Genomic DNA, 14,460 nt, shown 5'->3' with positions numbered 1-14,460 from the left:
TGTATACTAGCTCTTTCAGATACATTCCAGAAAGCTCATTCCATTGCTCACAACAAAAATGTCGAAATTACATTTTTTTGTCCATAGGCTGATCACATTCCATTTGAGCAAAGAAACATATGATATAGAAGAAAAAGTTATCAAAGAGAAAGTTGAAACCTGTATCCTACAAACATAGAAGAGGAAATAATGGACAGTCTTAGTGAATCTTCGACTTTTCAGAAAATGACTCAAAATTGATAGATATTCCATACGAATCAAAATACACCGACGGATTGGTTCAATTTGAAAATTGAATATGAAAGTGGCTTTCAAAACTATTCGTACACTTCAATAAGTGTTGGGAACCCGAAAGACAAGATAATAGAAAAGTCTTGTATTTGCGAAATAAGCTATGAGAATTGCGATAAGAGTATGTTGATCAAACTGAGCCTACTATAATAGCTCGCTACAAGCATATTCGATTTCATAGACCAGAGAAGTCCAGTGTTGTTCAACATACTATCAACTCATAGACAGCGGATGAAGAATAACATCGACATTTAGAGATGTATCTTTCCAAAGATTTTTCAAGAATTTAACCTGTTTGACAGAAAATTAATTTTTTCTAGCCTTTACGAGCGCACTATATGATGGAGAAATTAGACCAAACAGAAATTGTTACTAAGATAAATTGATATCTAATATCTATGGACATATGTGTAATTCCCAACAGATAAGTTCAATGAAGCAATTGTATTTTCGCTTTCATTGGAATAGAACGGAAATTTCATTCGTATCTTCTATTTTCAGTAGATATAATTTGAATATATAATTTGAGAGCTCATCCATAATACATATATCTACGTTAGAACCGACCGAATATTGGCACTTCCGGAAGTAAAAATGCAATGGAGTTGAAACTATTGACTTGTGATTAAAAATTGCAAAAATATTTCTCCCATTTTCCTATTACCAAAACTTCCTAAAGAGGTACTGACCTGTAGTTTTGAAAATTTAGTGAATTTATACCCGATCTTATCTGTCTTGTCTTTATGAATACGAAAAATTATACTGACTAATTAGACTCTTCAGTAGTTTATATTACGTAGTAACTTTTCGAGGTGAACTTTTTTGTTTACCCTTTATTAAACTTACAGTATTACAGTAAATTCTCTATTGATTCAACTTTTTAAATTTTCACATTGTGTAAGATTATACACCCTGCATGAAAAAACATAATTTTCACATTTTGAAAACAACCCTAACTTAGAAAATATTTTGAATGAAATTAACACATGAAATGTTTCTTGAATTGAAATACTTTTGTGAAGTATGAAAGATGTTTCATAAAAGATGTTTCAACTGAAACTCATTTGAGGTAGGACATCTGAGACGTCTCAGAAACAAATGTATGTTGTTAATTGGGTAGAAACTGGTAGAGTCTATGGGAAACATCGGATTCTCGTTAGAAAAAAAAATTGAATACTGAATCATTTAATGTAGTTTCAACAATCAGTTAAAATACTGATGTATTTGACATCAACACTGTATGATGAAAATAATAATATCACTGAAAATTAAGAAATTTGTTGTTTATGTTCGTCGGGTTTTGTTGAATTATTTCCAACCAAATTTTTCAATAATCCAATTTGCAAGTAAAATCGAAATATATCAAATATCGAGCATATCTATTTTTCATACCTTTTGTTGTCATTATTCGACACAAAAATTTTCGTTCATCAGTTACACGGCGATACCCACGAGAAATACAATTACAGACTTTTTTGTTTGTTGTTGTCAAGGTGAATTGTACTTGAACGACCTCAGTCGATTTTGTTCAGTTGGTTTCTGATATTTCGTATATTAATTTCAGCTTCTTCAGCTGTGTTCAGCCAGTGAATAATATAAACTAGATAAGTTGAATTTAGAAACCTCGGCGTGAGAAGAATCTACTGAAAACACTTTCACCAGAAAAAGATGTCTTTCAATGCTCGTTTCTCTAACAAAGTTATCATCATCAGGAGATGAGTATTATATTCATGTTCGTTTTCATCCTAAACTGTAATATCTTAATGAATATTTATTCAATTTAGCCCCATTTGAATCAGTGCACTTTTGCAAACGAAGCACGAGTCAAATAATTCCATCAGCATAAAAATTGGGTGCTCGGTTTGGCTCAGTTGCAGATACTAATAGTGAATTACACCAGCCGTTTGCCACCATATAGTACCCAAGGTCTTTTTTGGAGGGTTTTCGCCTTTGGGAAGTGCCCGGGTTGTTCATCGGTGTCCAACCACTGTTCTGAAATCTCCTGTTGTCGTAGAGGATCCATTTTTTATCACATGTGACGATGCGATCCTAAAAAGGATCGTTTTGGTTGCACAAAAGCAAAGAAGAACAGACTTCGAAACGTGAAAATATCTGTTGATCGTTCAAAACGTGGGGCACCCACTTTTTGAGATTTTTTGACCTTTTCAATACGTTTTAAATAATTGAAAACCACATAAGAGCTAATGACCAGTTCTGCCGAAATCCCACGCACCGTTTGTGATGGGTCAGTCTCCATCAGGGTCCTCAAATCCTCGTCCTGGATTACTGTAGGTCGACCACTTCAGAGCTCATCTTCGAGGCTAAAATTTTCGGAATGAAATTTCTCAAACCAATTTCGATGAGTGCATTCAGTAAAACTATGATTGTCAAATGTCTAGTTAATTTTTCGAGCTCTTACTGCAGCGCTTAAGTTCAATTTGAATTTGTAGAGAAAAATTGGCCGGAAATCGCTAAACGACATCATATAGTGATAATCTGACAAGAGTCAAAAAATTTAAATTGGGAAAAATGAACAGTATCAATGTATAGAGTACAACATTTTTTATTGATCAGTATATACAACGACACAGTAGAATAAATATTTTTTGATATATGTCATATACATGACATTAAAACGAACAAAATAACTTTTTAAACAACCTAATGAATGAATTACGAGTATTCTGTTATTTCCTTATTGTTATTTTCCACATAGTATACCTGATCTACTTTTTTCCTACCTGTGATTACGTACTAGTGCAAACAATGAGCGGCAGATATGGGACCTTATCGATTTCAAAACTTTCGAAAGATCTAAAAACTTGTTATCATGTCCGGTCTCAACAATTTCAAGTATTTCTTCCATGATCCATGCTCAACATGCCATTCTCTATGGCATGTTGAGCAACACTGGACTTGTCTGGTTTATGAAATCGAATATGTTCTTTGTAGCGTGCTATTATAGTCCCCTTAGTTTGACCAACATATTTTTCATTGCAATCCTTACAGCTCATTTCGTAAATCTCTCGGGTTGCCCCGAGAGATTTACGAAGTGTTGTTGAAGTGTATACGAGCAGTTTTGAAAGCCAATTTTATATCCAATTTTTCAAAAATTTCAACCAATCCGTTGGTGTATTTTGGTTCGTATGGAAAAGGCGAGGTTTCAAGAAGGCACTATAATTCAGTGTTCATATAGAAGAATTTGTTTCGAAAGAATTTTTTTCTTTCGTGTAATTCAATGTTTATATGAAAGTAGCTGTTTCAGGAGGACTTTCTTTCAGTTTGTGTCTGAAAGTTACTTCTTTGCATGATCTACACATCCATGTATAGCGTTACTTATTTTCAAATTGATTACTTCCTTCCTTTCGTTGGAAGATTCTCTCATCCATTTTTTTGTATCAGATGGAGTAGTAGAAAGCCAAAAACTTTCTTTCCCAAAAATTAATCACTCCTAAAAATATAACCCTTTCAATTCAAATAAGATTCCTCATGGCTGGGATTATATCAAATAAGTGAATGAATGTCATTACGATGTCATCGATGACATAAGCAGATCAAGCTTATTCCGTGACATTCAAAATCGTAATTCATGAATGAAGTGTGTGTATTTTCTATAATGTTATCCAATTTGGTTCTGAAGAGCCTTAGGGCAAGTGTCTTAAGGCGAAACACCGGTGTATACCAGTTAGGGTGACACTGTTCCATGTGAGTATAATTTATTACCATTCATTCAAAGTAGAACTCATGTGAATGATATCTGATTCTTATTCCTCAACAAATGTTTGATATACAAACTGAATAGAGAAAAGTATCTTCTGTATAATTCAGTGTTCATATAGAAGTATTTGTTTCGAAAGAATTTTTTTCTTTCGTGTAATTCAATGTTTATATGAAAGTAGCTGTTTCAGGAGGACTTTCTTTCAGTTTGTGTCTGAAAGTTACTTCTTTGCATGATCTACACATCCATGTATAGCGTTACTTATTTTCAAATTGATTACTTCCTTCCTTTCTTTGGAAGATTCTCTCATCCATTTTTTTGTATCAGATGGAGTAGTAGAAAGCCAAAAACTTTCTTTCCCAAAAGCACTATCTAACTTTTCTCTTTCCAATTAACGTATCCACTATGTTTAAAAGATACTCATTAGAGCTTGTCAAATCTAGGAAGAGACTTGATAATTCTCTCTCTCTCTCTCTCTCTCTCTCTCTCGCTTTCATAGTCACGAACGCACATCTAGTGGGAGGGACTGTAACGGAATTCAGAAAGCTCTTCCTATATTTGACAAGCTCTACTTTCAGCTATTCTCTTGATATCTCAATATCAATGTTATTAATCTTATTCTGTCGAAAAATGCAAATGTCCATGAGATAAATAGTAGAGGCATGCAAATTGGCAGAAAACAGACATTTTCAACATCTGATTCAATTCACGTTTTCGTTTGTCCAAAGTTTTTTGAATTAGTGTTCTGTAAGGTATTGAGATTATGTCAATTCCATAATTATACCATTCAAAAATTATTCATTATTGTCTGAAATTACATGGATTTTATTTTTACGCGACAACCGGGCGACCAATGAACAAAAATAAGAGGTCCAAAGAATTTCGATCCCTTAGTGATCGAGATGAAGATGTTTAATCTCCCTCTTGAAGTGATCAAGAGGAGGATGTTTTAATCTTCACGCCGGTTGGAGGCCGGGGTGGACCGGATGTCCATGCGGGAGTGTTAAAGTGTAATAATTATATAATACCTATTCCCATTAACGCCGGTTGGAGGCCGGGGTGGACCGGATGTCCACGTGGGAGTAGGATTGCAATTAATAATCTTTTATGAAAAAGACGTAAAATTTATACGTATGTATATGTCCGCCGTAGATAGACGTGCATTTCAAAAATAATAAATTGGAATAATAAAAATGGGTTGCAGTATTGCGTAAAGCAAGACTTCTGCACTCCCTGGACAAAGTTTTTATTATATTTTTAATATAATAAAAAGAGTACTGGTCATAATAGCGCAACCTGGAAGCTGGGACCATAATTGAGCTGAAGAAGAAGAACTTCTTTATAATATCAGCATGTTGTGTCAAAGCTATTTTCCGTATTTGTTGATTGCGGTCTGCAGGTTTTCATGTCTGACGTTTCGTCTACGACTGCGGTAGACACAGGCGATGAGGCAACGGAAGAAGTGCTCTAGTTGTTTTAAACTATATCGGCGGCGATAGAAATCCAGAACTATACAATAATTTCAACAAAAGGAAAGAGGAAATCAATAAAGTTCAGCTAGCTGCACTTAATTGCACAAGTATCAGTATGTGATGAGATAGAACTGAGGCTCTAAATAACGAATGTAGTAGTATATTCTGTGGGGACAACTAAACTATATCCATTCAACAAAAAAAGTACCCGAAACAATGATAGATGCGTGAGTGAAATGAACAAGCCTTCTTACGCTGGTCAATCAGATTTGACTGCAATCGGCTGGCTCTTTGCATGATACTGTTTTGGAGCACTCTGTTGCTTAGTTGGACATAGTAAAGAGCACTTCGCCCGTTGCCTCATCACCTTCGGAAACGTCTACCGCAGTCATAGATGAAACGTGCATATCATGACCAACACACTCGGAAAGTTTAGACGCGTATTAGCATATCATTAAAAAACACCCTGTGTTTCATATTGCGTATTTATTGCTTATTTCTATTAATATTTTTGATAATTAAACTTTTTTGACTAACTCGTCATAGTAATTTCAATACATCATTCATTCAATATTTTTTATTTATTTTGAAGAAGTTCAATCCTCTAACATTCAAAACGCTTATGTTTACATTCATTTTGAATTCAATCGCTTTTGTCTCTGATTCACCCTATTATTTACGGTTGTTTTATTAGTATCGAGGTTAATACCTCATTGAAACAAGAGCGTATTATTTTATAGGTTAATTTGGGATTTCACGAGGGATATACGATACTAGTAGGTAAATATTCGAATTTATGAACGGAAGATGAAACGAGAATGTGTTTACAAAAGATTATTTTTGGAGTTTTCTTTGGTCAGATTACAGTTGAATAGCACCTTACGTAGGGATTTCAAATTCGTAATTTTTGAAACTCCATCTGATCCAGTTGACTGATTTAACAGTGATATATGTACATGAAAATGTCAATTTTGATAATCAATGATCAATGAATCGTTTTTCTGAACGAATTGAAGAAGATATTTTCTCAATTTTTGGGAAGGAAAGGTTTTGGCTTTCTACTTCTCCATCTTGATTCAAAAAATATGGGAATCCTCCAAAGAAAGGAAAAGAGCAATCGAGCAACAGATTCCCTTAATTCTGAATTTTTTTAATCGCCGGATCTGTCTCTCATACAATGTAGTATTATTGCAAGACCGAGAGAGTGTTTATATAAACAAAATTCATCGGCGTGTTTTGAAAGATGCAAAGTCAGATATATCGTAGCTGAAAACCGTTCAGGTTATAGATATGTGCCCATCAATATCCCAGCCTTGACATCGTAAGTTTTATCAATTCAGCGAAATAGGTTTTCTGGTGACCTCCGTCGCATGTAAGCGACTGTTGAGAAGAACGGTTCGAGAAATGGGGAAGGCTTGCGAGAGCCACGAAGAGATTCGGACACGTGAGGCTGAGGGTGGTGGCCTAAATAGAGAAGTTATTTTGTTTCTAAGCGCGTGGTGCAAAATTCAAGGAAAATCGGTAGCGAAAACGAAAGCCGGTATTTTGTAGAGGAAAATAAAAGTGTTGGTGTTGAAGACACACCGGGTCAACGAAACCTATGGTTGACCATGAACCACCAGAGAGGCATTATGCCGGTGTTTGTTTTTTTATATACTAGCCAGTTGATATTGAGAGAGATAGTTGGTTCACATATTATTTTGTCTGAGTTCGCTTCCTACTCGCAAAGAGGTTATATAACTGTTGTGTTCCTAGTGTGGGTTGTTCAGCTAGAGTTCAGACTTGAATCGAAAAAGAAAGCAAATTTAAAGTTATACACCACTCTCCCTGAAGTAAAAGTAAAACTGAAAGTATTTTGTTCTGAGTTAAAGCGTTTTTAGTTGTTTAAGAGGTTAAATTAATAGTAAATAGCACAGTCAAATTGGTGGCATTTTCTTTGTTAATTATAGAATTTTACATTTTTCAAATAAGATTTTACACGTTGCTTTTTTTGTTTGTCCATGGAATTGTTGTTTTACTCTTCATACTTTATATTTGAAACCTCGAAAATTTATTTTCTTTTGGACTGAGAAAAATACCATCCTCGTATAGTAAGATGAAGTTGAAAAAGGAAAAAAAAGATTAGAGACCTCTTAGTCAATTCATGAAGAAGAGAATATAAAGTGAAAAGAATTTAAACTGAGATTAAAATTCAGTTGGAGCATATTCGGTATCGTACTGGAACCATATGATGAGAGAAAACTATAAGTATGTATACCAGATTCGTTGATTGACTGTTGAGGTGTTTGCATCGTGCTGTCTACCCAGGAGTTTTTGCGACGAAGTTGGATTCAGGTGTGCTCTTTTTCTACTAATTTTTCACATTTTCTCAATCTAAAATTTCATTCTCTATAAACATAAAAGAAAAAAACATTTTCTTAGTTTGAGCTAATTTATAATCATGAGTGTTCATTCGGGTGGCGGTTCCCCGCCACCCACAAAAAAATCGTTTTTGCCGGCTAATAAAAACTTGAATTATGAAGAAGATCAGGAAAATATTACTTTGGACGAACTTAATGATAGGGAAGTTGAGGAAATAATGAGTTTTAGTAACTCAAGGGCAACTCATTCATCAGATAAGGAAACAGAGGACGATTATAATGGAGAAAAAAGAGAAATTATTCTTTACAAAGAAAACGACCTTGGAACTTATCTGGTGATAGTAGAGGCCAACGAGACCTCAGGCAACAATATTGGTCGATTCAACCACCTAAAGATAGCAAAAGACATATGTGATTTGAAACCTAATCATATTATTAGAATTAAAAACAAGGGAAAAAATAAGATAGGGATTGAATTTAACAATAGGCATGCAGCCAATGATTTTGTTACAAACAAAGATTTAATTGGCAAGGTTATCAAACATTCATTCCGTATAATAGAGTAACATGTAAGGGAATTATTAGAGGAATCTCAGAGGGTATTCACGAGAAGTATTTAAAAAAATTAATCAAAAGTCCATATAAAGTTTTAGGTGTTAAGAGAATGAACAGGAAAGTGGTAAAAGGGGACACAATAGAATATCATGCAACTAGTACTATTCAAATTACTTTTGAAGGCATTAACCTCCCCAAACATGTAGAAATCTGCTACATGAGCTTTAACATTATTCCTTTCATTCCGCCAGTCACCCATTGTTTTAATTGCCTCATGTACGGACATACTAAAAAGAACTGCAAGGGAAAACGCAGATGTCACAGCTGCGCAGAACAACACGAGAATGAGGAGGGTTATAATTCATGTCAGCCTGTAAAATGTTTCAATTGTAAAAGTGAATATCACAAAACTCTCAGTAAAGAATGTCCGGAATTTGACAGGCAGAAAAAAATCAGAGAAAAAATGAGTCTGGAAAACCTCTCATTTCATGAAGCCATTCAATTCTTTCCAAGAAATAACCACTTTAATACTAACAATATAACTGAATTCCCTACCCTATAGATCACAACCTCCCCAAACAACATAATTACTACTTCCCAAAGAAGACATATTTACCATACAAACACAATTAATAAAAGAACCTTTTCTCAAACAATCAAAACTTCCAAACCTGTCCACAGTAATAATGAGATGCAAAACTTAAAGGAATACCTACTATATCCAAATGGACAAATACCACAACCCAAAACAGGAGTCATGCTCAACAGGACTGCTAACACAACACTTCTCAATCTACTTTTAATGTTTTACATCATCCGAACGAGGAATATAATATTATTAAAAAAATGAAAGATTTACTTTCGGGACTTCCCGAAAGTATTAAACCAAAAATAATTAGTTTATTAAACACGTATGAATGGTTGAAAAATTCCCAACATCCTGACGAAACGAGTCATGATGAATACTAATTAATTAAATCAATCTAACAAAGGGGAACTACAGGGGAACAAGAACAGTACATTAATGATAATCATTCAATGGAATATTCGAAGCATAACTAGTAACAGAGATAATCTAATTAAATTAATTGATGAACATAACCCAGATGTAGTAATATTAAACGAGACTTGGTTAAAAGATTAAATACTATAATATTTTCAGGAAAGACAGGGAAGATGGATTCGGAGGTATAATTACCTTGATTAAAAATAATATCAAAGTAACTGAAATTAAAATAAACTGGGACGAACAAGAAGAACATTATCAATTCATGATAACAAAAATTGAGGACATTAATATAATTAATTCTTACATAACTAGCAATAATATGCCTAACATTAATAAAATTAACCGCATGCTGGGAAATCTAGAAGGAAACATCATCTGGATGGGGGATATGAACGGACACCACCCTTTGTGGGGTAGTAGCTATACTAACAAAAATGGTAAAATTATTCACGATATATTAGAAAGAGATGACCTCGTAATATTAAATGATGGAAGTGCCACAAGGTTTTACTATCCCCAAAATAATAATAGCCCAATAGATCTCACAATTGTATCAAACCCAATCGCCCTTCAATGTCATTGGAGGGTATTGGAGGATTGCGGTAACAGCGATCATTATACCACCATGTGCACATATCAAAAAAATATTTCAGAGTTCGAACACAACAATAATAATTCAGGAAAACATAGAAATTTTAATAAAGCCAATTGAAAAGGATATTATGATACGGTTCATAATTTAATTGAAATTAATGAAAAATACACATACGAAGAACTAATAACAATCCTAAATCAGGCTGCAGATACTAATATACCAGAAAAAAATACCACTTTCACTCAAAAAAACCTTCGAATCCGTGGTGGGATAATGAATGTGACGAACAAATCAAAATCAGGAGGGATAAACTCTCATTATTTAAACAATTCCCCACTCTAGAAAATTATATAATAACAAAAAAAACCATAGCCCTAACTCGTAGATTTAAAAAAAAAAGAACAAGTTTTATTTCATTCTGCTCCACCCTAAATAGGGAAAGTAATATTTCTCAAGTCTGGAGAACATTAAAAAAATTTGCTAATAACTCAGTCACATATAGTAATAACAAGAAATTACCTAACAGTACAGTTGCTAAAGAAATTCAAGACAAACTCTCTATATGTAATATATCTCCAGAGTTCACTTTACAAATAGGAACCTCAGACTCGGATCCATTTTCTCTTCCAGAACTCAACCTCGCGTTGCAACGCAGGAAAACCAAAACAAGTCCAGGGTTAGACGGTATTTCTTACAGCATGCTTACGTATGTACCTGAAATATTCAAGATCAAATTATTAGAAACGTTTAATGAAATACTTAGGGGGGGTAATATACCCAAAGAGTGGAAAGAATCGCTGATTTTGTGCTTACTTAAACAGGGCAAACCTGACGGTGAAACCAATAGGTGAAACCATAGCTCTAACCTCGTGTCCTCTGAAATTATTAGAAAAAATAATTAAATTCAGAGTAGAATGGCAAATAGAAAATAACAATACATTATCATTGTATCAATATGGGTTTCGTAAAGGTAAAGGAATTATGGACAATATATCACACTTAATAACATACATCCAAATAGCATTTGGATTAAACCAATCAGTCATAGTGGCCTTTCTAGACATAAAAGGAGCGTATGATAATGTAAATATACATAAACTATACAAATACCTTTTGCAGTATGGAATAAACTCAGATATCAGTAATCTTATATTTAACATATTAATGAACAGGGAAAATATAATTATGGACAATGAGGGAGAGAAACATGGTCCAGCAGTAACAACCAAGGGTCTTCCACAAGGGTCCCCACTTAGCCCTACCCTGTTTAATATTTACATTGCTTCACTTTTTCAAATAATTCCTAATCACAGTAAATTAATAGCATATGCGGACGATTTAATAGTAATGGTGAAAGGATCAGATATTTCTGACATCAATCAAAAAATTAATAAAACCCTAGATATTATCCATCAATGGATGGATCATCACGACCTGACCATTTCACACGACAAATGTGAGGGTATTTTATTTAATAAAAAAAAAATCAAAATAAATCTCTTAATATAAAGATAAATAATGCAACAATCAATTTAAAAAACGAGGTTAAATACCTAGGTATGATCATAAATTTCAATCTGAAATGGGATAAACATATAGACTACATTACTAGAAAAGCAAGGGAAGGACTTAATGTTCTGAAATGTTTCTGCAAAGTATGGTGGGGATCTGATCCCAAAACAATGATGCTAACTTACAAGGGACTAGTAAAATCACATTTAGATTTTGGCTCCATGTTCTTCAAACCCACCACTAGAAGAAACTTAAACATTCTAAACAAAATTCACAATCAAGGGCTAAGGTTAATAACAGGTACAATGAAATCCACACCCATAAACGCATTACTAGGGGAAACTGGGGAAATAAAATTAGAATGTCGTCAACTCTTGTTAGCCTCCAAATTTCTTACATACAGACTGGCATGCAACTCACCAATAATCCAACTTATCACTACCCTTAAAGCAATCTGCGATGAGAAATTAGGTTACTGGAAAAATAGAGAAAAACCATATTTGGTGATAGTATTAGAAAACCTACAACCTTATAAAACTTGGGTATATACTAATGAGATTCCTCCTTGTTTTAGCTTCAACTTTGAGACCTACACACATGAAATGACAGTAATAAATTTAAATATGGAAAAAACAAATATTAATAATAATATGATATTTGAAATAGCCACTGAAGAATTTAAAAATCAATATAAGTTCGTATATACAGATGCATCCAAAAAGGAAGGAAAAACGGGTATAGGGATCTTTATACCAGATATAGATTATTCCTTTTCAGCCAGGGTCAACGACATATTAAACATATGTGAAGCAGAATTAAAAGCTATCCACGAAGGTATGATGACATGTTTAAGAAAAAATTAAAAAAAAAAATTAATACTTACGGACTCCAAAAGTGCATTAGAAAAAATCTTGCTGGAAAAGGTCACTTCCAAAATCGACCACATTAGTCTTTCGATCAGGAATATGGCATATCACGCCTCTTTAAACAATATCATTTTTAAATTTGCATGGATACCTGGACATTCAGACATCATAGGGAATGAGAGAGCAGATTGTTTAGCAAAAATAGGAACCAACTTGAACATCCCTTTGAAAATCGAAATAGACAACAACCCAATATACTCGATTTAAAAAAATAATATCATAAAAAACTTTAAGTCGCTATGGGAAAATGACATTATAAAACAGGTAAATCCTATAACAAAGTCCATGAAAAATACCCCAGTAAAATAGCATTATTCTCCCTACCATACATAGATAGGAGACACATCACCACCATAATACGGATGAAAACCGGTCATTGTCATACTAAAGAACATCAGTACAAGTTAGGAATAGTTGATCACCCATACTGTGAATGCGGTCTAGTAGAAAACGTAAACCATATTTTCCTGGAATGCCCTATCAATGGTATCCCTAACAGAGATATTTATTTTGAACTTATTTAACATGGTATTAATTCCCCCTTTAACATATTTCAAGTTTTTCGTAATCTGAATATACAAATCACAAAGATTCTTATCCAATTTTTAGATTACAATAAAATCAAACTATAAACCTTTAATTCCTATTACTTAAACTCCATCATATATCCCAGAACATTTTGTTTGTGTATCTTTGTCAATCCCTAACATTCTCATAGCACGAGAAGAAGTAGACGAACAAACACTAAGAAGTCGACAGCATGATTCAGAATTAAAATATAAGGTTGTTACTGAGTGCTAACCCAGACAAGGACAACCCTCCGTATTGAGCTGGCCCCAATTGCGCCTGAACAGGAACCATCGGCCAATAAAGAAGAGAGATCGAGAGAGTATGTATACCAAATGATCAGGTTTCAAAAATACATCTTCTTAGTGCAAGAGGCCGAATTCAAGCCTCTTCCGAAATTGCCTAACATCCAAAATTTGATGTGGAGAAATCCGCATCTGGTGCAGCTGCCAAAGTTAATAAAAAAAAATGAACCAGAAAGAAGCATTTATTATACTTGTGATAGCTGAGTGGGATTCCACGAGGATTTCTCGGTTGAGAAATGTAATTCCACATATCAGCCTTTTTTAGTGTTTTACATTTACATTTTTGTAGTTATTGCATTGTGTAACAATTCTGGTAATGATATCTGATTAAATTTCGTAACGAATGTTTGGAGTACAAATTGAATAGGAAGAAGTGTTTATTGTATGATTCAATGGTCACGTGAAAGTTGTTTCGAAACTATTTTTTTGGTGTAATTTAATGTTTATATGAAAGTAGCTTTTTTGAAAGGGCATTTCTTCCAGTTTGTGACTGAAAGTTACTTCTTTGCATGATCTACATATCTATGTAGAGTTCATTTTTGAAATTGATTTCTTTCTTTCCATATCTTTGGAAGATTTCCACTTTTTTGTGTGAAGATGTAGTAGAAATCCAAAACCTTTCTTTCGTAAAAATTGATCTCTCCTAAAAGTTTAACCCTTTCGGAAACTCATATATGAGATATCAGAAACTGATATCCCAAATAACCAAAATCAAGTAGAGTCATCCAGATGAGGTACAACTCAAAATGACAACAACAAAAATGCCTGTAATGTATTCCTTGTGCACAAGATGCATAAAATATCCCTAAACACTTGGATTCCGATATTTTGTTAAAATATCTCGACCTCCGGTACTTTTGATAAATGAATAATAAAAGAGATCCCGTTAATTTCAGCCTCTCATTCACAAAGGTACTGAGTACACTTGAAAGTGACATTGCTTGACAATATCAAATTGGTACTTCAGTGTTCAATATTATTCACATTCGTGAATAAATTGATTGATATTAAGTGGAAGATTTTTTAGAGTATGGTCCATAAATTGAAGATCTGAATAAAATACGAGCGACAGATTTTAATTCTTGCTCCATCTATCATTATGTGTATAAAGTTGGTTCAATCTCATTTGTCGCGTGCAGAGTTTTTGAGA

The 14,460-nt window shown here is 33.7% G+C and overlaps 1 protein-coding gene across 1 annotated transcript in view; it reads left to right on the top strand.

The window, feature by feature from the left end:
• tow (target of wingless) overlaps positions 1–14,460 on the top strand; it is a 91,374-nt gene that overhangs the window by 56,477 nt on the left and 20,437 nt on the right. The window lies entirely within an intron of this gene.

Source organism: Leptinotarsa decemlineata, unplaced genomic scaffold (assembly GCF_025532065.1).
Source record: "Leptinotarsa decemlineata unplaced genomic scaffold, Ldec_3_MD MMD2_tig00002159_RagTag_RagTag, whole genome shotgun sequence".
Taxonomy (NCBI): domain Eukaryota; kingdom Metazoa; phylum Arthropoda; class Insecta; order Coleoptera; family Chrysomelidae; genus Leptinotarsa; species Leptinotarsa decemlineata.
This window is presented reverse-complemented; position numbering and strand designations above follow the sequence as displayed.